Source organism: Anser anser, assembly GCF_964211835.1.
Source record: "Anser anser genome assembly, contig: HAP1_SCAFFOLD_199, whole genome shotgun sequence".
NCBI classification, from domain to species: Eukaryota; Metazoa; Chordata; class Aves; order Anseriformes; family Anatidae; genus Anser; species Anser anser.
The window spans coordinates 34,809-61,585 of record NW_028153989.1 but is presented as its reverse complement, the minus strand read 5'-3'; the positions used below and the strand labels follow the sequence as shown (position 1 = coordinate 61,585).

General features: G+C 36.5%; 1 pseudogene across 1 annotated transcript in view; it reads left to right on the top strand.

The window, feature by feature from the left end:
• LOC310891040 (adhesion G-protein coupled receptor V1-like) overlaps positions 1-26,777 on the top strand; it is a 75,751-nt pseudogene that overhangs the window by 24,314 nt on the left and 24,660 nt on the right. The window contains exons 14-29 of the transcript in view: positions 557-680; positions 1,072-1,338; positions 3,826-3,952; positions 6,048-6,265; positions 7,489-8,233; positions 9,588-9,961; positions 11,794-11,970; positions 14,949-15,129; positions 15,750-15,952; positions 16,607-16,736; positions 18,354-18,434; positions 19,758-19,897; positions 22,285-22,894; positions 23,841-24,056; positions 25,034-25,249; positions 26,448-26,692. The product of the transcript in view is annotated as an adhesion G-protein coupled receptor V1-like (transcript). The remainder of the gene's footprint in view (positions 1-556; positions 681-1,071; positions 1,339-3,825; positions 3,953-6,047; positions 6,266-7,488; positions 8,234-9,587; positions 9,962-11,793; positions 11,971-14,948; positions 15,130-15,749; positions 15,953-16,606; positions 16,737-18,353; positions 18,435-19,757; positions 19,898-22,284; positions 22,895-23,840; positions 24,057-25,033; positions 25,250-26,447; positions 26,693-26,777) is intronic.

The following is a 26,777-nucleotide window of genomic DNA, read 5'->3' as shown; positions in this document are numbered from 1 at the left end:
GGAATGTGTGTTTCTCAAGAGCCTAATAACTTGTAGGAAATATCAAAATACTTGGGTAGAACTGAGATAATGTCTGCAAATCATAGAGAAATTTCAGAAGCTGTGCATACCTCTAAACAAAAAAGGTAGAAGCTGAGAGTAATTGTACTGTGGTAAAGTTATAGGAAAGTTTGACTGAAACTCGTATCTTGATAACTGGAATCCTAATTTCAATCCTAATCCTATATGCTGATAAATTTGAAGTAATATAAGAAAGATTACACCTAATGATAAATAAATAAAGCTGTAAAAAAAACTACATGTATCAGAAACATAAAACTGGAAGGTAACTTTTGGGTCATCTGTGCAAGATAAAGAGGAAGGGACTTACTTACAAAAACTGTAGATGGATGATAATTTCTGTATAACTGTATGAATTATCATCCCTCTTGAGACACATAAGGACTGACAAATAAAAACAACACTCAGAAATCTCTGGCTTATTAATCCCCCTAACTTTTCATTTTAAATTCTTCAGTGTTTTGTATGCTAGAAATTAATGTCTTAATACTTTCAGGTGCCTGAAGAGGAGGAAGTATTCACCATCAGTTTATTCAATGCTACCGGTGGAGCCAGGCTGGGCAATGTAACCACTGCAATTTTACAAATAACAAAGAATGATGATCCCATTTATTTTGCAGGTTAGATATTATTGTTTATAAATGTGGAATACATACACTACCTAAAACGGACTTTTTTCACAAACCAGATCATTGCGAAATCGTAATCCCAAAAGAGCAAGTGGAAAAGCTCCCCAAACTTTTTTTTTTTTTTGTATTTAATTTATATTTGTTTCCTTCAGAACCTTCCCATTTTTTTGTGTGTGTCATTTTTCTCTTTGTTGATGTTGAGATCAGTTAGGAGGCAAGGTACAAAATATTCTCTCGTACCTGAATTATTTCCTACCTTTATCACATACATCTTATTGTTTCATTGAAGAGGAAGATCCTACTAGAGAGAATTAAGAAAACAGAGCAAATGCAAGCAACTCAGGCTTGAACTCAGACAGATTTGTTGCTTTTGTATTTTCAGAACCTGTGACAGTGAGTGTTCAAGAAGGAAGTGTTGCAAACTTTACAGTCCTAAGGAATGGATCTGCTGATGTCGCTGTTGTTGTCCAGTATATTACTGTTAATGGAGATGCAACAGCTGAAGAGGGAGACTTTGTTCCCAGTGGAAAGAACAGTGTCATTTTGTTTGATGTTGGAGAAAGGGAGCAGAATTTATCTGTGTATATCAACGATGATGATACCCCTGAAACTGATGAAACATTTTATATTATCCTTTTCAATTCTACAGGTAAGTCTTCCTTTTTTTTTTTTTTTTTTTTTGCTGGCAATTTCTTAGTATCTTGGTCTTATCATAAAGCAATATTTAAATGCCAAGAATTATACGAATAATGTTTGCTTCAAGATTTTTATACAATAAATGCATACTGTGTTTGAATTTTCATCCTTAATTATTTTATTGGAAACAAAAATCAAATGATAGAGTTGATACTTTGCCTGCAAAAACAACTGGAGTGAAAGTCCCTTTTCAAATATAAATGCTCCAAATTAGATGGACTTCAATACAAAAACACAAAGCAAAAAAAAAAAAAACAAAATTTAGTACCCAACAGTCTTAGGAAAAGAGGTATTCTTTTAGTTATTTTTTTCATGCTCCAGAGTGTATTACAAAACTACATGATTTTTGTAAAAACAAACAGAACTGCCATATTTTGGAGGAAGGGTATGTAATTGCTCTATTTTATTAGTAGCGAAAAGTATGCATACATTTTTTTCACTCTGAGACTATAGTTTTAAAAGGCTTAATTTGCAGAAAAATATATGTCACAATTTACCCAGGGGACCACCTCTAAAGAAAGGATTTATTACCTTAGAAATAACGTATTTTTGTTTATTTATTTATTTTTCAAAGTTTACACTTAAAAAGGAATGACCAAAATTATTCAGCCCATTCCTCACGTTTTTGAAATACATATCTTTTAGAATAAATTATCACTGTTATGTAATATACATGAGAAAATAAAAGTGAAGTATAAGAAATTCATAATTTTTCCAGAGCCCTAAGTATTTAATAAAGACCCTCCCCACACCTAGCTCCAACAAAACTCATGGTGTTGTGGGAGAGTCATTTGCAATTGTGTTATCAAATTTTAATTTACTGCCCTTCATTTTTTACTGTTCTCTAGTTGAGAGGTAATAACAGGCTCTGAATCTGCTGCAAATCTTTGCAATGCAAAGCAAAGCTGTATTGAATCAGCCATTGAAACCTGAGGGGCTGTAATTTAATAAAGCAAAGAAAGATGATGGCAATTAACCATCAGACTATACCTTCAGATTGTGTGACACGTTCTCAAAGTAAAATACCTACCAGGTATTCAATTCAAGATTAGGAAACCTAAAATTAGATTTCTTCATCTGTAAGCACGCTAAGCATCTTAGTTCTCATTACAGTCTCTGATGGTCTTAGTCTTTAGCAGTCGATAAGACTGAAGTGATTGAGGTCATGCTACAGTGGACACCCTGCGGCTGGCCTGTGAGTTTCTCACAAGGCAGCATTGATCTTGAGTTGAATCCTTCCCTGAACATTGGTAGCAGGCAGCCAGAGGTTGACAGGGAAAGCAGTAATTTGAGTATAAGGCAGCTAAGCTATTTCCCAAGGTCGGCTGGTATTCACTGTAGTACCCAGGTCTCTTATAAAATATCAGACTAGGGAAAGGATTAGACAAAACCATTCTTCTTCCTTCATAAGTTTTCTCTTTTGTTGTCTCTTTCTACTTTAATAACTTTCTTCAGGATCTACTGGTAGCTCCCAATACTACCCCATTGGGAACATATCATGGCTTTTCTCCTAGCACATGGGGAATGGGTATCCATAGCCTCCTTTTTCCTCTAAAATGAGCATCATATAGTTTTACAGCCATTCTAGAATCACTAAGAATAAAGAATATTTCTATACATATTCCTGAAAGCAAAAGTTGGTTTTCTTTCTATGATTGGTTACATACAGTGGCCTTGACTGTTCTGAAATTTTTTTGGGGACTGTTGTTCCTGAGAGAAAATACAAATAGAGGTATATGAAGTGAGAGGAATAAGCACATTGTTTAACGTGGAACAAAATTTAGTCGGACACTTTCAAAGAAGACAAAAAATGGGGTGGGTGTGGACACATTATGTTCATCTATGGACAATGCAATGGAGTTAGAATTAACATCCCTTAATATTTACCTGTACTAATATGCACACTGAAATCCTGCTAGCTTCCCATCTACATAATAAGAATCTTATGTTTCTTCCTTTTAGATATTCTTTGATATGGGAGTGAATAAACTCTTAGACATTGCTCATAGCTTGTATTTAGTTTAAATGCAATACTTTTCTTCTAGGTCTAAAGAAGGTCGGGGCTCTCTGAATACCTTACTCTTTTATTCTGTACCTCTGAATATCTTATTCTTTTGACTTGTCCAGATGATCAAACAGAAAATGTTACCTCACATAACAACTACATGCAAGGATACTGTGTAGTAAGAATCACATCTTCTCAGTTCATGTCATTTTTCCTGAAAATCTTACGTCTTGCTCTCTGGATGGTACACTACTTAAATACTTTTACTCTGATTTGCCTGCTGCTGAATACCTCAAATTCTGTTTTTCACTGACTTTTATAATTGTCCTTTTCTTTGTATAAAAGCAATTGTAGTGAGTAGAAAACATAATTGGATTTAGAGTTACCTACATTTCTGATTCCAATTTTAATAATAATAATTGTCCTCTTTTTTAGGAGATACAGTTATCTTTAAGGCTGGAATGGCAACAGTTATTATTGAAGCAAATGATGATCCTAATGGAATTTTCTCTTTGGAACCTTTAGAGAAGCCAGTTGAAGAAGGCAAAAGTAACATTTTTTGGTAAGTAACGTTTAAAGAATATCTTTGCACTCTTTTGGAACTGGTGTATGTGGTACTTTATAAATAGCACTTTGATTAAATCAAATGCACAAGTGTGCATTGATAGAAGTGCACTATAGAAAAACAGTTTTACAAAATTTTGGATTAAATGATTTGTAATGTGTTGAAGACATCACCTGTAATACTATGGAGTACACAGTAAATATTAAAAAGTGCACAGAAGCTCATGTTGAAATGTAACTAAATAAGACTTCAGCATTGATGTTCTGTTATAATCTCAGGAACCTGTAGATACAGAAAAATCTGAATGATTGAGCACAATATAACCTAGGCTGACAGAAAAAGAAAAAAAACCACTCAACAAATAGCTAAATAAAACTGTGTGGCACTAGGTGGCTTTTTGTACCCATCTTTGAAATTTTCAACTGCAAACTACTGTATTCTTTCTTTCTGTTTTTGTATTTTTTTTTTCTTTTATCTGTTAATTACAGATTGAAATCTATACTTAAAGTCCGGATGTGACACTCTTCATTAGTCTGACCTTTGAAAGTATTTTCCTTTGTGCCACCATGATATATTGAAGAATTAGCAGGGTTAAAAATTGAATGCACTTGGCATCTCGCCTTGTTACATTCATTTCATAAATTTACTATGGGGTTTTAATTGGATGAAAAAATGATTTTTCGTTAAGAAATCTTGAGACAGGCTGTAAAGAGAAGTTAGGTCACAATAAATGCGATAGTGCAAATAGTTAGGGAAGAGGTTCTTCTTGCATTTAAAAAATCATCCTTTTTTTTTTGTCTGTTTGTTTTAAAGCCTTGAAGCAGATGCTTATGGCTGTGAATTGGTTCTTTATGCTTGTGTCAATACATCTGAAATATGAATAGTCTCAAGAAAAGAGGATATTAAGTTCATTGTGTGTTTGTTGTTGTGCTGTTCACTGTTTTGGGCTTTGTTGTTTTTTTGTCCTTTATAGTCTAATCTGCAGGATAATTTTTGTGGATTTGGTGGTGTTAAGAATATTGTTTTGATGTAAACATGCTTATATACAGGTGCTTTATGGAATTATAGGATACCAAGATCTCCAACATCTGAGGAACCTGCTCAGTCATCATTGATAAAATATATTTACTAGGGATCTGTCTCTTCCATACTGTCACTACTTTGACAGTTGTGTAGCATATAAAAAAGTGGTCAAAGTAGCATGTAACCAAACCACCGAAAACACAGAGGTTTTAATGAGGTAATTGGAGTTAGTGCAGCAGCGCTACACAGCTGGGATAGAGCACCCTGGTTAACGCCACAGAAGAAAAACCTTTGGAAGCAGAAACAACATAAATGTGTTGCTGTGGCTGGACTAGTTTAGCTGAACTAATTCTTCAACCTGATATAATCTATTTATAAGGCATTTTATGTCACCGTGCAAACCGACAGAAGCAAACTTCCTGTATGTAAGCGCACTCTTAATAAAGGCACTGTATGGGTCACTTTTTATTTGTAGTGCCTTTTTGAAATTAGTGTAATTGTGTTAGCAGATAGTTACCAAAAAAAAAAAAATCTTTTCATTTACTACGTTCTTAATCACAAATAACAGTAGATTTCTGAAAGCCGTAGAATGTAATTCTAATTTAATACAAGTGTAAGAAAAAGTTTAAGTAGACTTGATGACTGAAAGGAGAAACGTTTGTGGTTAAATGTAGATGATTCTCTTTCCTGTCTAAGAGTGTCCAAGTATATTAATTTTTAATGTTAACTTTCTGAACTATTATGCATTCATATTTATTATTATAAATTGGAATTACAAGACACAGTGATGTGTAGCTTCACAGTAGTATTCTGCATGGACCTGCGTATGCTACTTCTGTTTTCTAAAGTACGTATTCCGGGAGTAGAATTGTACTGCAAACGTGGTTGCCTTTAAAAGGAAGGCTTCATGGAACAGTTGTAGTATATTAGTATTTTACTTTATATTACATAGTATATTACTTCTTACTGTAAGGAAGATTACAGTAAAAGGAGTCTCCACATTTTCCTTTTCTACTCAACGCTGATGCATGCCTGCCAGGACTCTCATTCTTTCTGTATCACTGAACAGGATTTTGAGACACAGAGGACACTTCGGCAATGTTTCTTTGACCTGGCAGTTGTTTGATAATAACTCTGCACTGAAGCCAGGAGAAGAATTCTATGAAACTTATGGGACTGTGTGCTTCATGGATGGTGAAAGGTCGAAGTCAATAACACTACGTGCCATTTCAGATAGAATTCCTGAATTCAATGAATTTTACATTCTAAAGTTGGTGAATGCTTCAGGTATTGTCTTCCATATCACCATTTCCTTCATATCTGGTAGAAAAGAGTTATGTTTAATCAATCAAAAAGAAACCAACACTAGAAAGAGCATTGCTTTGAATCATGTCTTGATATCCTATGCTTTTCTGGTAAGGTTTTAGGTCTTATTTTTCATTTAATCTTGATTTCCATATATAGAGAGTTACTCAGTTCCCGAATTACTGTTAAACACATTTTGGTGATCTGAACTTTAAAAGGGATGCCTCTTGGTTTTTGAAATTAAGCTTCTTAAAGTTCAGAAGTTTCATTTCAAAAACCAAGAGTTCTGAATTTCAGATACATAGATCTCCATGCACAAAATATAAAACAAAGATACTAACAAAGAAATAACAAAGGTATTAAAGGTTATGTGTGTCTACCATAATAGAGGTTGCTTTTTTGTTTGTTTGTTTCCCTAGAGGAGGTAAAATACTTGTAGTTACCACTTCACATGACTTAAATTACAACTTTAAATTGCTACTGGACACATTTCCTAATCTGGATTAATTCCACTTTAGTACTATTCATGGTCTTCTGTGCTCTGATACAAGTGAAAATGTGTGTTGGCCTTTCCTGTAAGTGAAGTCCATACGGATGTACAAAAGATTTCCTGCTTATAACAGGTAGATCACTGTACACTTTGAACACGGAGATTCTCCATTCACAACATGATCTTCATATCATGAATTCTTACTGTGCAAAGATAGATGACTAACACCAGGACTGGGCAGCAGTTTTAACACACAACTGGTTACTGTTTCTGCAAGGTGTATGTACTTCTGTATCAGAGGCAACAGGCAAGATTTTGCCATTCTCTATTCCTGTAAGTCTTTGAGCAATACAAGAATTGAATTTGGCCCCCATGCTTATCAAACGAATCAAAGGTAACCTACCTTATTGGCTAATTAAGAAAAGATGGACCTTGTCATGTTTCACCTGAAAGACATCTGTGTGTTTTACAGCTGAAAAATAGCATGTGGGTTTGTTTTCTACTGAAATTACATCAGCACAGTGTTTTAAGAATAATACAATTAACCTATGTAATTTTCAAGTTAGATCATTTGCTATAAGTCCAGAGGATCTTAAAGGAGGGTCTGAGGTTTTTTTAGAAACTTGTTTTATTAAAAAAAAAAAAAAGTACTTTGAAACTTTTTTCTGAGTGTGTTGTTTAATCATTAACTTTTACTCTAACTTCTATTACGCAGGTGGGTCTCCTGGTCCTGGTGGTCAGTTATCTGAAACCAGTCCTACTGTAACTGTCATGATCCCTTTCAATGATGACCCTTTTGGAGTGTTTGTTATAGATCCAGAGAGCCAGGACAGAGAGATAGTGGAAGATACTCTTTCTGAAGATGACCTTTCCTATATTACGGACTTCACCATCTGGAGACAGCAAGGCACCTTTGGTGTTGTCCGACTAGGTTGGGAAATACTGTCTAGTACCTTCCAAGCTGGACTGCCATCAATGGTAGATTTCTTGTTGCTTGGATCATTCCCAAGCTCAGTACAATCACAGCCCCACATGAGGCGCCATCACAGTGGAACAGACGCTCTGTATTTCAGTGGAAAAGAGGATGCATTTGGCATTATCGGTCCTGAATACCCATAACAATGGAAATAATGCAGTAACCAATTTTACATTTTCAGCTTGGTTAATTCCTAATGTCAGTACAGATGGCTATATAGTTGAAAAGGATAACGATAATGGGACTTTATATTATGGTGTGAAAATTCAGACAAATGATTCTCATGTTTCTGTAGTGCTTCATTATACAGCATTAGGGTCCAATATGACATACATGGCTAAAACATCAGTCATGAAATACCTGGATGAGAATACTTGGCTTCACGTTCTGATTACTCTGGATGAAAGTATAATTGAATTTTACGTTGATGGAATTCTAGTTCTGGGAGGAATGAAGAGTCTAAAAGGAGAAGCAATTCTTGATGGTGAGCCTTTGCTATTTTTCTCCATATATAAAGCTCTGAAATGCATAGTCTAGCCACTTCAAAGGTGGAAGAAATACACTGAAATGATTATATCTGTTAAGTTAATTGAAAGGAATGGATAAGAATTCTTTGAGGATTTTCAGAAAGCCTATGGAAATTGTGTGAATGTTCTAAAAAATTCAAACTGCTGCGATGTTGAGTGAGAGTAGAGGACTATTAATTGTATGGTGTACTATTTTATTTCTGCTTTTAAAATTCCAGGTTGAAGTTTAAGAAATCAAATTTTCCATTTGTAAAAAGAATAGTACTTCTGCAATTAGTAATTTCCATCACACTTGCAGTACTGTAGCTAAGCTGAGAGGCTGAGAGGTTTTTTTTTTTTCCCTCCCTCGGTTTCTAGAACAAATATATGTGAAATGCAATTATGCTTTTATTGCTAGAAGGATATGTCTGTGCTGTAAATTTTCTTTATTAGTGGGGATGGCGTGTGTCTGGGGATAATGCAATAGTAAGGCAAGTATGTCATCTCTCTCCGTTGAATGTTGGGTAATACACAGTGGTGTGCATAGCAGCCCAGTTTTTCTCAGCATCCTCCACTTTGTGCCCTGGGACTTTTATCAGTTCCTGTGGTTGCTCATCTCTACAACTGCCACTCAGTGTCATATGTATGACAATACACTGAAGAGCACAGCTTTTTTTGTTTGTTTGTTTTCTTTCGTTTTCTGAAAGGCAACTGAAAACAGCTGATGTGTGTGTTTTAGCACAAGAGCATAGCATGGCACAGAATAGGATAGAGTAGGAATGAATATGAGGCAGCTGTGATCCTATAGTTTGGAGACAGAGAAATATAAATGCTGTTGTAAAAAGAGTTTGGAATTTGCATGGAATTACAGTGTGGTGGATGAAATGGATGTCCAGAAGGGTTAATGCAGTAATCATGAGTATCATCAGAATGGATCAGCTGCCCTAGCAGAGGGAAACAAAGTAGGATTTGTTCAGCAAAACAAGGGCTAAAAGGGGTTGCAGTTCTGCTCTGAAAATCTGTGGAGGAAAGAGGGAGCCTCAAGTCTCTAAGACTTATAAAAATGAGGGATGATGATAATGTGCTGCTAGAACTAATAGGATGAAAAACTTGGACAGCATAGGATGGAATTGTTTGGCCTGTGAGGACTTACCTGTAACATTGAGATGAGGCTCAAGGAACCTCCTGATTTTGGATCTCAAGATCAATATGATTCCTCATCCAGGGACAATGAACAGTTTACCATTGGTTTTTAAGAAAAACAGGTAGTCAGTTGCTGACTGTTTCATACAAATACAATAACATGAGAAAAAATTATAATTTCCTTCTCAGGTCCAGGAATAGTAAGAATTGGAGCAGGAATCAACGGCAGCAGTAGGTACACAGGGTTAATGCAGGATGTAAGGCTTTATGAGCGTAAGTTGACACGAGCAGAGATCTATGAACTTCATGCAACTCCTGCAAAAAGTGATGTCCACCCTGTCTCTGGGTATTTGGAGTATTGGCAAGGAGAGACCAATAAATCATTCATCGTGTCTGCAAAGGATGACAAAGAGGAAGAAGGAGAAGAATTATTCATACTAAAGCTCATTTCTGTGCGTGGTGGAGCTCGAATTTCACAAGAAAACACCACAGCAAGATTAAGAATACAGAAAAGTGATAATGCTAATGGTTTATTTGGCTTCACTGGAGCATGTATCCCTGAGGTAAGGTGGTCATAATGGAAATTGTAGGTGATATTTCAGGCACAGAAAGCTAAATGGCAGGACCAAGTGACCTGAACAAACCCTAGATTTTGCAGTGTTTGCTTTTGTGGTTAAGCAAAGTTTTCCTAGGATTTGGAGATGCATATGTTCTGTTAATACAACCTCAGTTCCACTGGGATTTACTATATAATTTTAAAAAACTAAAGAAAAAAATGGTTAAGAAAATTTAGTTTACTATATAAACTGAAGACTAAGGCTTAATTTTTTTTTTCTAGAAAAATATTTTACCTTCACTTCTGTTACATTTGAGTTACCAGTTAAAATGTAAGATTTACTTCTCTGGTTTTTTTTTGAGAATGGATTATTGCAAAGATTTTTATTTTAGTTTTCTGTGTCACATGATGTGTTTGAGATAATTTTACTAGAGATCATGCAATGACAAAGTGTTATGGATTTTTCCACCTTCATTTGCTGTCATAAACTAAGTTATAATTTGCATATGTTTGATGTCAGTTGGTTGATTTAGTAGTGGTTTTTTTTGTTGTTTTAGTTTTAACAGATGAAATCTTTTTTCAGTGGTATCCATTCTATATGCAGAGTGTAAACTTGCTACTTTTTGAGGAGGCTTGAAATAAACATAAATCATTCTTTACTTCTTTAATCAATTATAAGGGGGAATAACATGATAGCTATCTCTACTGGTATTGGATTATTTTGTGGAAAAAAAAATTTAATACAGTTTTCATTTGGGAACTCTTATGAGCTTTAATTACATTCTTTTTTAATCAAAGTGCTTATGATGTTTTTAAAATAACTGTCTTGCCTGAGTGATACTAGTTTTCAGTTTGGTTCAGTTTGCTTATTGTGTGCCTACCATATGCTATGATAATAGATTCCTTCAGGTTCAAGTACCTCTGATACGCTGTGATGCCACAGATCATCAGCCAACCATGAAGAAAAAAAATAATTATATGGCACGGTAATTGTTTTGCACCTATCATATGTCCATTTCACCAGGGAAGTATTAGAGCTCTTAGTGGTGATGCAGGAACACAGCATTTTTTTACCAGTAGTTTAACTGTGCATATCTGTCTACTAGGCAGCTGAAGTCACACACAGTATCTATGCTTTCTTACAAAGCAGCCCTGAAATTTATCTAATGCATAAGATAGCTTTAACCTTTCCAATAACTTTCAGATAAAATTATTTTCTATGTTAATTTTATGAACGTTATTTTCTAAAATAGAAGGTCAGTACCAATTAAAGCTTCATTCCAGAGACGTGACGTTGTCGCTGCAGAAGTCATGTTATCTGTGAAGATACAGAATTGTAAGGAGGACAGTAGAAGAGAAAAATCTGTTTTTCTGAATGATGATGGTATAGTTTATTTCTATCCATAGTGTGTCTGGTTAGAGAAAGTGCTGATCCAAATCTTTCTTTAAATTATTGCTAAGGAAAATTACAATATTGACGTTATTATAAAGCAATAGTTTCATTTGCTTTCGACAGGTACATTTCAAGCATATTGATTCTGTCTCTGACGCATAGTTTTAGGAAAGGGGTTGTGTCCAGGACGAACTGCAGTGTATTGTTATTTGTTACCTTAATAGTCCTCAGGGAGGCATCAGACTTTTGCAGATTCCACTAGGATTGTTCTGATTGGCATCAAGGTCAGTTTCAGCTTCCTAACACTCCAAAAGAGCTGAAAGTAACATGACAGCAATTTTTTACTTGAACATTTGTCTGGCATTAAATATTTTCGTGTTATTTAATGAAATTGCCTTGATTTACTTTGACAGTAATAAACGTTCCAAATTTTTGCTTTCTTCCAGACTGCTGATGAAGGTTCCACTATATCCTGTGTTGTGGAGCGTACAAGGGGAGCCCTAGACTATGTGTATATAAAGTACATTATCTCACAGGTTGATTCCACTGGCATTAATTACTCTGTTACCGATTTTTCTAATAGCAGTGGCACTATCACATTCGTTCCTTGGCAGAGATCAGAGGTAAACCCTACCTTCCTATTAACAATTCATCCTGTCCTTTACAAACCTCCTGGAAAATACCTTCTGAGGGTGCTTGGCTGGTTTGCATACTAGAGAGTGTTTACTTCACATGGCTTTTCTTATTATTATTTTTTATTTTGTTATTTTATGTTGTTATTTTTTTGTTATATATATATTTTCTTTCTTTCTTTTTTTCCATCCCTGACAACAAGAAAGTGTTATTTGTAGCTCTGTGTATATGTCAGTTCAAAAGTCACCATGTGTGCATGTACATATTAGATATATGCACATATACATAAAAAATATTAACTGTATTTATGTGTATGTGTACATATACTTTAAAAAGTGTAGATAGTCCATGTACTTTCGAAATTGGAAAATGATCAGGTTTGATCTGAGTGTTGTAACTCAAATTTATGTCCACAACAATTAAATAGGCAATAGTAAGATTCATTGCTGTTCTTGCACTCAAGGCTATCCAGGTTCTGTCTCCTTTTAAATTCAAAATCAGAAACAGGAGATTAAAGGTGTTCTTGTAACAATAGCTGTTTTTGAGTCTCCCTGAAATGATTACTGTCTGCTTTAATCTATTCCTCTGCATAAAGTGTGCGAGCAACTGGAACATAAGGAAATTATTCAATATTCTGGCCTTAGAGACACCTGAAATTGGTAATCAGAATTGCATCTCTGAGTTGGGGGAGAGAAAGAGAAATGATACATAAGGGAAGCTTTAGCTGCTTCTGAGAAAGCTTTCTAAAAGTCTTACGAAATTCCTTATCTGAATTAGTTTAAAAAAAAAAGAAAAAGAAAAAAAGAAATACCAGGATACCAGGATACACTGAAGAGTAGGAATTCAAAGCTACAGAGGCCCACAATTAAAAAATTATGTGGGCAGACTGGAGGTCCAAAAGAGGGCCAGAAAGATGATCAAAGAGCTGGAGAACCTGTCCTCTAAGGAAAGACTCAAGGGGTTAGATCTTTTCACCCTTTAGAAGGGGACTTTGATCCCATTATTACAGTACCTAAAGGGCAGCTCCAGAGTTGACAGAGGCTCTCTCTTCTCAAGAAACCACAGGAGAAGACAGAGGGCAAAGAGTACAAAGATAGAGTGGGAGAGGTTTTGTCTTGAAATTTTTTACAACTACTGGAACGACTTCCTTAGGGACAGGGTCGGGTTGTCCCGACCTCAGCATCTGGGCCAGGGCAATCCCAAGCACAAACACAGGCTGGGCAGAGAAAGCACTGAGAGCACCCCTTGGGGGGGGAAGGACCTGGGCGTGGTGGTTGATGAGAAGCTCGACATGAGCCGGCAATGTGTGCTTGCAGCCCAGAAAGCCACCCGTACCCTGGGCTGCACCAACAGCAGCGTGGGCAGCAGGGCGAGGGAGGGGGCGAAGGAGGAAATTCTTCCCTCAGAGGGCGGTGAGGCCCAGGCCCAGGCTGCCCAGAGGAGCTGCGGCTGCCCCATCCCTGGCAGAGCCCAAGGCCAGGCTGGATGGGGCTGAGGGCAGCCTGGGCTGGGGGGAGGTGTCCCTGCCCATGGCAGGGGGTGGCGCTGGGTGGGCTTTAAGGTCCCTTCCAGCCCAAACCAATGTATGGTTCTATGGTAGAATTCCCATCACCAGGGGTGCTTAAGATGCAGTTGAACATGGTGCTGGATTATTTCATCTATTTTTTTTTTTTCCATGAAACATTGAACTTCATCTTTTGATGTCCCATCCAACGTGGGCTGTCCTATGATTAAAATTCTGGGGTAATAAACAGCGTGTGCTAGAAATAGAAATAAAAATAATCTGTTTCAATGAATTCAATCCTGATGTACAGCACAGAATTGTTAAATTTATTTGAAGAAGTGGTGCGGGACCACAGTACTGTAGAAACAACATACACTTTCTATTATTGTTTGTATAATAAGGATGAATTGTGAGTAGAAAATACCATCCTCAGTTTCACTTATATCAGGCTGCAGAAGTCAATGTGGACTCAAATTCGCTGAAGTCATTTGCAGGGATCCCAGTGACTTCACTAGAACTGTGAATCTGGATAATGTGATGACTGGCAAAAGCGTGTGGTATCTGAAAATAGTTCATTCATGTTATAATAGTTTGTTCATTCAGCTTTATTTCTCTGTGAAATGATATTACTGCATTTCATACAATCATATATAGCAGAAATTTCCAAAGCTTTTCTAGCATGGCAACATAGACGAGGCCCACATTACTCTATCTAGTGGCAGAAAATGGCTGATGTAGGCTCTTGCTACACAGCTTACTGGTCCAATTTACTGCATACATACAGAGGAGCTAATGTGCATGGCTCTAAGAAACGGGCTGGTAGCAAGCTGCTCTTCAGGTGGGATATCCTAAGGGACTTTCAACTGACATTTGTAATCTACTCATTACCATGCCTCTAAATATGATCAGCTACTTAAATGTTTTCTATATGTTTGTCCGACCATATCGAAACATAAAGAAAGATGGAATTTTCTGAAGTGAATGTGTTAGCGTGTTTAGAGCAAGGTTATGTTAGTAAATCGTATGATCTGCAGGTCAAAGTGTCAGGTGGTATAATAAGCTCAATTTATTTGCTCTCTAAATTGGATTAATCACTGTAATGTCTCTTCATAAGCATAATTTCAAAAAGATTTTAAAATTTATCAGATATTTCATGTTCAGTACATGGAAATTAAACTCTGCTTTTGTGAAGATATACAAAACCAACCAAACAAGTATTTATTATCACTTATTTATGTAGTTTGAAACAATTCAGAAAATATGCCTTCCATTTCCAGTAGCTTGGAAGCATTGTTTTTGGAAAGCATATTCTAGACATAAAATGTTATCTTAGAAATTAGTTGAATTTATGTGGAGAGCAAAAATAGTGTCCTTTGCTTTCAGAACTATACAGCAGATACAGCTGACTGACTAATCAAAGAATGTTGCATGGTTTGATTTCTCCATGATTTGGTCCTTCTCTAGGTGTTAAATTTGCATGTTATTGATGATGACATTCCGGAGTTAAATGAATATTTCCGTGTGACATTAGTCTCTGCAGTGTCTGGAGATGGGAAACTAGGTTCAACTCCTACCAGTGGAGCAAGTATAGATCCAGAAAAGGAAACTACTGATATCAGCATCAAAGCCAGTGACCACCCATACGGTAACAATGATGGGAATTATACAGCTTTGTTTCAGATTATTGTGTAGTTCTTTCCAGTCAGATGAAAACTTTGCTTGGTTGTAATAGTTGAGGAAGCAATCTCATATATTCCACTTTATCTGACTTGAATTAATTCATTGTTTATATACATGAATGAATACTGAATTAGTTTTCTTTTATAATTTTACAAAAAGGCCTCAAATCTTCCCTGCCCAAACAAGCAAGGATTCTCTTGTGAGGGCAAATAAAGGCTCTGCATGTAGTTGATCCTGTCCAGGTTTTTCATCAAATGAGAATTCCTGACAATGAGAGTCATTTCTCCATATGTCTTGTACCAGTAAATACGCAAAACCGTGGCCTGTGAGGCTCTTTTGGGAAGAGAAGGTTTTATTATTGTGCTGTGCCTTTTATCAAGACTGACAAGAATATCAGTGAGAGAGGGTAAGGCACACAGCACATCTCTGGAAATAGTGTGATTGAGGCTTAAGGGTATACTGGTATATGTGGTTTTTAATTTCAGAACCATCACAAGATATGTTATCAATCACTTTATTTAAATTGTTTATCATCTTTAAAATTTGTTATGAAAAGCCATGTAAGTAGTAATTCTTGTCTTCCAGGTCTGCTCCAGTTCTCTGTGGGGCCACCTCCTCAGCCAGGTGATAAAATGATTCTTCCAGCCTCTTCTGTGCCCCATATTACTATTAAAGAAGAAGCTGGACACGTCAGATTACTGGTAGTTCGTGCACAAGGCCTTCTTGGAACAGTTCTGGTGGAATACAGAACAGTGCCAGTCACAGCTTTCAGTCCCAAAGATTATCAGGTATGGCAACTGCCAAGGTGGTATAATTGTTTTGGAATTAATTAGAGTTATTTATCGTGGAGATAGCTTTCAGTTTGACTGCTCTAGCCCAGCTATGATTCTTTCACAGAAAGACTACTTTACAAGGTGATGTGGCAAATGGATATGTAATATTCACTTAAAAATATACATCATGTGACTTCTCCATTCTTTTCTCTGCAGTAAGTTGCATTGTCTAGGAAAAGCCTCTGGTTTTGAACTTTTTTTTTTTTTCTTAACAGAGTTTTCAGTGTAGCAATTTGTGAGTTTTGCTGTTGTTACAGACCATATTATTCAAGTGCATGTACAGGTTAACATTATGCTTGTACATACTGGGATTTGTATATGCCTAGCAAAATAACCTGCATGTATCTGCACTTGCTTGTCCAACTGATCATTTGTGCAGAAAAATAAGAAAAATGTACATGAATGCAGATGCTCACCAGTATGTCAACTTAGATGTCTTCTTCTTTTTTTTTTTCTTTTGTAAAACAGATTTTTCAGATTTTTTTTTAAAGCTTAAGTGAGGAAAAGTAGATGTTTTGAAAAAGACAAAATGAAGGTTCTGTTTCTTTTTTTTTATATGGATGAAAACATTAGACTTGAACAAAAATATGAAGAGCTCTTATATTGCAGGCTGTTGTGGGTACACTGGAATTTCAGCCAGGAGAAAGATACAAGTACATTACTGTTAACATCACTGATAATACTATTCCTGAATTAGAAAAAACGTTTAAAGTGGAGCTGTTGAACCCAGAGGGAGGAGGTAAGGCACATATATCAGTCCCTTAGTTGTATTTTCATGACCTCTACTCGTTCATAAAAATCTTGTCTTTCTTGGCATTATTTTCTATGTTATTTCTGAAAACAAACAAAAAGCACCTCTACATCCCCACCCCCATACAGCTGTCTTTTTTCGTAGGGAAGAACTGTTCCTCAGTTCTTTTCTTAATCCTTGGTGGAAACAACCAGATCCCATAGCAAGTATATTATTACCATGTATTAGGGAAAGTGTATCACTGCCATCTGTTAGGTCATCTAAAGGCAATTGCTGCTTTTCACTTTGTATAACTTCATGGTTGGTAATGAGAACTAAAATAATGCAAAAATATATTAGCAATATGTTGCATTTCAAAAATATGGAATATTTATAAAATATTTAAGGCTAAACAGTCAAAGTGTTGTGTTTTTGTTTGTTTGTTTTGGGTTTTTTTTGTTTTGTTTTGTTTTTTCTTCCACATGAGTGAAATCAGAAGAACTGCAATACATAGGTCAAATGGATTATAGCAGTAATAGGCTGTGGATGTTGAGGGCCATAGGGAGTTTGCTGAGCTGTAGCTGCAGAGGTAGCTCGTAGATAACTGTCTGTAAGAACAAGACAAACACTTGAAAGAATTATTGGTTTGAAGGGCTAGTCTGAAGGGACGGCAAAGCATAGTGGTGCTGCCACATAAACCCCTGAATACCTTACAGATTTTTTTTTCCATTTGAGAAAAATTTTAACGGAGATTGTAAAGCTTGTTGGAGGGAAAAGTAATTAGAAACACTGACAGCCATAAATTGATTTTTTTTTTTTAAACTGATGTTATTTTTTTAAACAATTCAGAAATTGCAAGTGTGGTCCCTTCTGGGAGGATGTATCAGATTTCCTTGAATTAATCCAGCTCTCTGCTATGATTGTATGTGTCTATGGTGCAACATGGTCTCAGTGATTCTTTTGGTAAAGTCTTGAGACTTTTCACGTATTTTGTCTTTTTGGTTGAATAGTTGTTTTGTTAAAAGGAGTCAAACTTTTCTCTTTCAAATTGTTGTGACAGAAAATTTACAACTAACTTTAGTAATCCAGTAACTATATAGCCTTTTTAAAATGAGCCTTCTTTTTGGCCTTTCCAACACAAACACAAAGCTTATGAAGTCCCCATTAGTTAAGTTTTCTGCAGATTTTCCCAACATTTTCACTTTGTGAGAAAATATTAGAATAAGGAGCTTGAGGGACTTTATCGTCTCCCCTACCTTTTTTTTTTTTTTTTTTTTCAATTTAGATTCCTCCATGACAAGCCTCAGTTAGGAGTGAGAAAGGGGAAATACAAAATGGGGACACAAAGAGGGAAAGAGAGGAAAGATGAACTATGTGTATGTGTTTTCTTTCATTCTGACTTCCCATTGCTATTTCCAATGTCATAAATTAAGTAAGAGGTGGCATATGTAAATATTTCAGTCTTTATTAGAACTCCTGTACACTTTCAGAAGCAAAGTTGATACCTTCCTAGAGTGCTTCCCTCTTTTTTTCCTGTTGTCCAGAATAGTTTAAATTTCTCTTTGCTTGCGCTCTGATTTATAAATGTATATATGTGTATATATCTGTATGTCTGTCATCTTAAAGTTGCTGAGCTCTTTAGAAATGATGGCAGTGGTAGTGGTGATGGGAACATGGATTTCTTCCTTCCAACTGTCCATCAGCATGGTAAGCATTTTGGATTAATCTTTATTTCTTTATGCTAACTGTAATATCCCTCATGAACTACACTACTGACACAGTTTATCATAGTGTTATTTTGCTTGTGGTTTGAGATATATCATAGAGTCCTGTCAAAACATTCTTTCCCATTTTAAAAAAGGCTTAATTTCAACAACAGTCAATACTAACCGTAATACAGAAAATAACAGCTTCTCTATCTTCAAAGCTGTATTTTTATAGAACACAATGTAGTTATTCCAGAAGTAGTTAGAAAAATTAGCTTTGTTTGTAAATTTTGTAAAATTTTCTGGAGAGCAAAGAGGAGAGAAACTTTTTAAATTTAAGGTAATTTAAAAATTACCTGACTGTGTGTTTTGATACTTTCTTTTGCCACTTGCTTTATGCTTTGATCTCTGCATCTCAAAAATACTCTTAATAAAAAGTGGTGTTAGCTCTTTTTTTTCTAAAAGAATGCTTTGATTATTTTTCATTTTTGAAGTCTATTTTTGTCACAACATACAGAAAACAAAGATAATTTAATCTTGAGAAAATTAAAAACATACAATATGCAGAAATAAGATGAAAACAAAAGCACCTACTATGAGGGAAACGCTAATGATGGCGGATTTTGAATTAAACCCTAGAGACCTGAAAATATTGTGTTAGCACCCATTATCGAAATCAAATAATTTATTCCACAGTGACAGCCTGATTTTCTGTTTTATTTGAAAATACAAAGGAGTTCAGTTTGAACCTGAGAGTAAGTCTGTGGTTTAACCACTTTTTGGAACTTCCTGGGAAGTGTTGTTTCCTCTTCTGTGTTTCCAGATTTTTTTTAAAATGCCAGGCTCTTTCTCTTTCTAAGCAGCAAGTTATCTCACACAAGATGATCATTACAGTAGTAGAATTTCCTGGACTAGCTTTTTCTTTGTTCCAGCTTCAGTTAAAATAGTACCTGCTTTTGTCCTGTCTGCACTGCTTACACTGTGTTTTACCACGTAACTCTCCCCTACCCTAAATTCTAGTTCATTTTCCTTAATTAGACAAGTAATTTTATTTTTGATCCTCTCTTAAAATATTTGCATTTTATATGTTGCTTTGGAGTGTTGTTCCATAGAAGGGCTGCCAGGACTGCATTATTGAAAGTGAGTTCCTTATCCATGTGGATAATTATTCCACATTTAAAACAAAAAAAAAACACACCACAAAATGCAAAACAGCAGAAATATTCCAGTTATGCTTTTCTGTGTGCTTTTTGTAACAAACTTCCTTAGCTTTTAAGAAAAGATGGTATAAAAAAATAACTCATTTTGGCACTTGCACTTACAGCCAGCTTGGGAATTGCATCCCACATCGTTGTGACTATTGAGGCTTCTGATGATGCTCATGGCGTCTTTGAGTTCAGTACTGAGTCACTCTCGGTAAATGGAACTGAGCCTGAAGATGGAGATAGCAATATTATGTTGCAGGTTAGAAAGTTTTGGGTCTCATATTGCTATGCAATCCTCTTTTATGTCTATTTTACAGAGCATTCTGCAATATTTTTATAATAGGTCTACAGCATTTTAACTTAACTTTATCATGTACATTTGTCTTGACATTTTATACTTCACTTTCTAAAGTGTATCTTTCAGCTTAAAACTAAAATGTTTTATATAAGTTTAAATTTACTTCTACTTGTTTACATTTGAGGTATGAATATTTTAAAGTAAGTGCTGATGACACAACAAATACAGCAAAGCTAAGATGATAAAGATTACACTGTTTTTAAAATTAGTTTATTTTTAACTCATCATGTCAATGACTTTGCACTGTATATAATGGAGGGGCTGGATTGTGTGCAGCTTGCAGTTGGCAATGACATGCTTAAGATCCTCCGGGTAAGGATTAAGGGACATGGAAATAAGTTATAACAATAAGATGAAGTTGTTGTGGGAGTCTGCTATAGACCACCCAGCCAGGAGGACAACATTGCCAAATTATTCTATAATGAACTAAGGGATATCTCTAGGTCATCTGCCCTTGTCCCTGTGGGTGACTTCAACTTCCCAGATGTTAGCTGGGAATACCATACAGCCAATACAAACAGGTACTGGAAATTCCTGAGGCACGTTAACAATAACTTGTTGGTACAGTTACTCTGGAAGCTGACTAAGAAAGGTGCCCTCCAGATTTGTTGCTTGTAAACAGTGAGGGTCTTGTGGGTGAAGTGGTGATTGGAGGCTGTCCTGGCCATAGTGACCATGAGATGGCTGAGTTTAAAATCTTTGGTAATAGGAGGAAAACTGCCAGCAAAAGTTCAGCCCTAGCTATGGAGACAGCAGACTTCAGACTACTCAGTGAACTAGTTTGTGAGGTCCCCTTGGAACCTGCTTTTGAAGGTATTGGAGTCCATCAGTGCTGGTTAGTTAAGTAACACCTCTTAAGAGCACAGGAACAGGCAATTCCAAAGAGTCAGAAGTTGAGCAAGCTGGGCAGAAGGCCAGCTTGGCTGAGCAGGGATCTTATTCTAGAATTTAGGCGAAAAAGGAAAATCTGTGGGCATTGGAAGCAAGGTCAGTTGAACAAGGACTACAGAGGTGATGTTCACTCAGAGTTGAAGCTGGCCAGTACTGTGGGGACAACAAAAAGTGCTTTTTTTAAAGTATGCTAACAGCAAAAGGAGGAGCAGAGAAAACATTGATCCATTACTTGTTGAGGTTGGTAACCTCACAAATAAGTACGCCAATAAAGCAGAGGTTAATGCCTTCTTTGCCTCTGTCTTTAACACCAATGATGGGCTCGGGGACACCCAAAGCTCTGAATTTCAGGACTGTGATGATGATAAACTCCCAGCCAACTTTGAACTTGTGCAGGATTTGCTGCTCCAGCTGGATGCATATAAGTCTATGGGGTCCAGTGGGATTAATCCCAAAGTACAGAAAGAGCTGGCTGATGTCATTGCAAGACCTCTCTCAATAATTTTTCAATAGTCTTGGAGTCTGGAGAGGTCACAGTTGACTGGAATTAAGTTAAACGAGGAAGTGCTGGATTCTGCACCTGGCAAGGGGCAATGCTGGCTGTACGGACAGGCCTGGGGACAAGAGGCTGAAGAGCAGCCCCATGGAAAGGGATCTGGGGGTTTTGCTTGACAGCAAGAGAAATATGAACCAGCAGTGTGCCTTAGCAGCCAAAATGGTCAACTGTGTTCTGGAGCATAAGGCACAGCAATGCTGGATGGTCAAGGGAAGGGATTGTCCTGCTCTGCTCTGTGCTGGCGAAGCCTCACCTCTAGCACTGTGTGTGCTACAATATATGAAGGACATAAACTATTAGAGAGCATCCAAAGGAGGGCTACTATGGTGGTGAAGGGTCTAGAGGGCAAGAAGTATGAGGAGCGGCTGAGGTCCCTGGGTTTGTTCAGCCCAGAGCAGAGCAGGCCGAGGGCAGGCCTCATGGCGGCCTGCAGCTCCCTCACGAGGGGAGCGGAGGGGCAGGCGCTGAGCTCTGCTCTCTGGGGACAGCGACAGGACCCGAGGGAACGGCATGGGGCTGGGACAGGGGAGGGTCAGGCTGGGGGTTAGGGAAAGGTTCTGCACCCAGAGGTGGTCGGGCACTGGGACAGGCTCCCCAGGGACATGGTCACAGCACTGAGCTGCCAGAGTTCAAGAAGCATTTGGACTACTCTGTCAGACATGCGATTTGATTTTGGGTGGTCCTGTGTGGAGTCAGGTGTTGGACCTGATAATCCCTGTGGATCTTTTGTAACTCAGGATATTCTGTGATTCTGTGACTTTGCTGTATGCCATTTTACACTTTTATGTTCTTCTTTCTTATAGTACAAAGAAATACATAAATCTTTGTGTTTTCCACTTAGGTTGTGAGAACTCATGGGGCCCTGTCTGAGGTGACTCTGTATTGGGTCATAGTCTGTGATCTTACAGAAGACCTGGTCTCTGCATATGGGAATGTAACATTTGATGTTGGCCAAGTGAGAGCAAATATTACCATACAAGTTTCTCCTGACAACGTGCCTGAACTGGATCAGGTGTTTTCAGTTTTGATCATCAATGTGTCCAGTGGTCGTCTTGGAAATCACACTAATGCAACATTAACAGTTTTAGCTAATGATGATCCATATGGACTGTTCATCTTTTCTGAGAGAAACAGACCAATAAAAGTTGAGGAAGAAACAAAAAATATCTCCCTGACAATAGTAAGGCTTGGTGGTCTTCTTGGTACAGTAGTGGTTACATACAGAACTTTAGGTGATGATGAAAAGTCACCCTTTCTTCCACCTGATGTTGTTAGAGCAATACAAGGAGAAGATTATATACCCATTACTGGTTATGTGATCTTCGCAGCCAATGAAAGCGAAGCCACAATATCTTTGCCTATTTTGGATGATTATGATCCTGAGAGGTCAGAATCTGTTTTTGTGGAGCTAAACAATACTGTTTTGATCGACAAAGTACAGGATCGGCCAAGTAAGTGTCTTTCATATGTAAACCCAAAGCTTAAATATGTAGGCTAATATTTATATTTAATAGGATAAAATGCAGCAATTGAAATTACAGTAAAATTTTACCTCTGCCTAACTCTGTATAGTTAAGAATCCTGTAAGTTATATGTCAGAGTATCTCACATTAAGTATGAAGATTCTGTGTGTCAGCATATATTTCCTTTACCACAAAATTTTGTCAGGGGTGGACATTTCTTTCTCCCTTCTGCATCTGCTTTATCCCAGGTGTTTTAGGCCAACTGTATTACTGTATTGGTTTTGTGTGCTAATACCTGCTCACCTGTTGTTTCTGTAAAGCACAATGATAGGAAATAAGCTAGTTGCACTTACTGAAAGCGAAAAAAGCCTTTTAAACATTAAGTGGTGTAGAATTGCAGCTTCATGCTGGCTTTTTAGCGTAGAGGATGTTTGCCCGATCAGATAAATTCAGGTCATTACAGCCTTATTTATGCTTAAGAGCTTCTTGGCATGCCTAATTTCCCTTCCCTCTCCCCCATGACTCTCCCACATTAATCTTGATTTTTAAGGGAAACACTACAAAAAATTCTACTGGGAAACTGAAAGGTTACTTATAGTTCATCATTGCTAGTGTAAAATTCTATTGTCCTATGGACAAATAAATAAGTAATTTTGCTAGTACCTCACCTCTTCAAAGAACTGGTGTTTTGTATGCTCCACAGCAGGGTAGAATAATAAGTTAGTAAGAATGTGGATTTTCTGACATAATATAATTCAAACATCAAAAATATGCTTGTGCAGTTTGTAGTTATATTTTGTCCAAATCTAAAATGAAAATTTTATTGAAAGCTAGTAGTGGCCATCCACTAAACTCAGGTGTATGTATATGAACAGTATAGCCATATATAGGAGGCATTTCAGGCTTGCTCTAAGAGGTTTTTTTCATATTTCAGTTGTAAATTCTCCTCGTCTTGGATCAGTGGGTGAGACTATAGCTCATGTAATTATCAATGCCAATGATGATGCTTTTGGAACACTTCAGCTTTCAGCTTCAGCTGTGCGAGTTGCTGAAAATTATGTTGGACCAATCATTAACGTGACCAGAACTGGGGGAATTTTTGCAGATGTTTCTGTGAAATTCAAAGCTATGCCAATAACTGCAACAGCTGGTAAGAAATCAAAATAGCAGAAATACACATTCTGTGTTAAACCAGAAAGAGCATACTGTATGCTTCGAGTAACCAAAGCAAGCAAGTGTGTATTGAATGCAGTCTAGTAAAACAAGTAGAAAAAATACCAAAGTGTGAGATACTTACTGAGTGTACTTAGGAGACAGGAATTCAGGTCCTATAGAAGAGACCTTACATCAAATTTAAAAAAACTCAGAGATATCATCACTGAAGAATCTAGCAAGAAAACTAAGGAAAGGAATTGGCTGTTTGTTTCCCTGGTGGCCACTCACTTTCTCAAAAAAATAAAATAAAATAAAAAATCCTGTAGTAGTATATATAGCTAGTACTTAGTCCTTTGTACATATTTCAACCTACCATACATGGCTTATTTGAGTTTCTTGGAGGGAAATTGAGAGCTGGTGACTCCTCTGTGAAACAGACAAATGTTAAGCACAATTCAAGAAGACTTTTACTTTGCAAATGAAAGGTAAAGCTCTCAGGTGATCCCTGAAAAGCTCCACGAGGGAAGGAGTGACCTTATGTCCTTTAGTAAAATCTCCTTTGAAAAAGGTACTTCTGTTTCATTTTATCTCTTGGAAAGCCAGACAACTATCAGAAATCAAATATAGAAATGTCACAGTTGTGTGATCTTCTCAATGGAAGATAATAATGGACCTTTTGTAATTGCTTCTTGGACTGACAGTGTAAACTCTGTTTTGGCCAAGATGAGATTTATTTTCATCCATCCAGATATCTAAAAGGCACTAGGAAATAAACAATTGTATTTTCTGGGTATGAAGATAAAGAAAAAAAAAACACAAAAAAACACACCAACATATGAACACAAGGGAATGCAAAAAGAACAGATAAATATTAGTGCTGATAAACATTAGTGATGTTTCATAATGAACCAGAATGCCTTAATATTCTTCTGTGTTTTGATTGTTTTGTTATTTTTTCATGTACAAATCTAGGTGAGGACTACAGTGTAGCCTCATCAGATGTTGTCTTACTAGAAGGAGAAACAAGTAAAGCTGTGCCAATTTATATAATTAATGATATCAATCCTGAAGTTGAGGAGTCCTTTTATGTTCAGCTGCTGAATCAAACGACAGGAGGAGCCTTGCTTGGATCTTTGACGAGGGCAGTCATAACCATTGAGGCTTCTGATGACCCATTTGGATCCTTTGGTAAATGAGTCTTATTTGCATATTTTCTCTTGTCCAGTAGCAATCTGCTGATTTGTGGGTGAGTTATTACTGGGCAATGGAATAAAAATTTTCAGAATACAAAAAGGGAAGTCTGGATGAACACAGTAAAGGACAAAATAAGATAAACTAAATTAAAACGTGTAAGTAAGGGCAAATGGTGCCCTTATATAGCGAAATTGAAGCATTCAGTCAACTTATATATCAAGATTTTGTGAGACGAAGGTGGATTTTGGAGTCTCCTAATGGGGATGGATTTTAATTTAATTTGTATTTTTTTATCTATTCTAAATGTTGCATTTCTGCAATAGCTTGAAGCTTAAGTTTACATGCCAAAACCTGTTTAGATAGTGCAGTGTCATTGTTTTACAAAATAATCAGGCAAAGCAGGTTTAAATATCTGGGGAAATTGGAAAGTACAAATATGACTTAAATTGCATTCTTGTATGTTCTGGTTGTTAGTTATTGTAGTTTTTCTTCTTTCTATCATTATCAGTAAAATGGATTGTGGACACTTTCCAAAAATAGTTTCATTACACAGGTTTTGAGAAAAAAATGGTAATTTCAAAAATTTAATGACATTTTAGAAATTTATCTTTTCTATTTATTTTTTCTATTTCAGTATTTCTGGTGTATGTTTTCCAGCCATTTTATTTGACTTACTCTTTCTCCCTTTAGTACCCTACTTTATTTCAGTTATTCCATTTTATCAGCAAAATGTAAAGGAAATTGACAAAAGTAAATAATTCCACATGGATAATTCATTAACTTCATTCTTAACAACTAAAGATTTTATACAAGAAAGACTTATATTTGAAACAATTTAGATGGAATATGTTGACACATTTTTTCCATACGTGACATAAAAAATGATAAAAAATTTCCTCACTGGGAAAAATTACCTTCTGACCGTCTTCTAAAAACTTAGATCATGGCTAGCCTTGAACAATGGATACGTTGGAATAAACTCTTGGGTGGGGGCTGAATTTTCATGCCAATTTTATTTGCAGATAAAATGATACTGAAAGTTCAATTTGAAGTTTAAACCTGATTAACATTTTTTTAATTGTGCAAATGAATGCAATCAAGTGAAATAAAATATATAATTCAGTAACTAGGATGGTGTTTTTATTTTAAATATTACTGTTAATGAAATACACCTCTTTGTGCTGCACTTCAGTGTTCCAGATGACCGAATTTACTGTGGAGGAGCCTGAATCTGGATCAGTACCCATAAATCTGCCAGTAATCCGCAATGCTGGGACACTTGGTAACGTTACTGTTGAGTGGGTTGCTACCATTGGTGGACACCCTGCTGATGAGGACTTGCAGGTTGCCTCAGGCAATATTACTTTTGCCCCTGGGGAAGCCTTTCAGATGCTACTATTGGAAATCCTGGCTGATGATGTTCCAGAAATAGAAGAAGTAAGTCAAGCACTTACATCTTCCTTGAAGATGGTATTAATTTTGACTTGTTCTAGAAATATGTATGATGGAAAACAAGAAATGT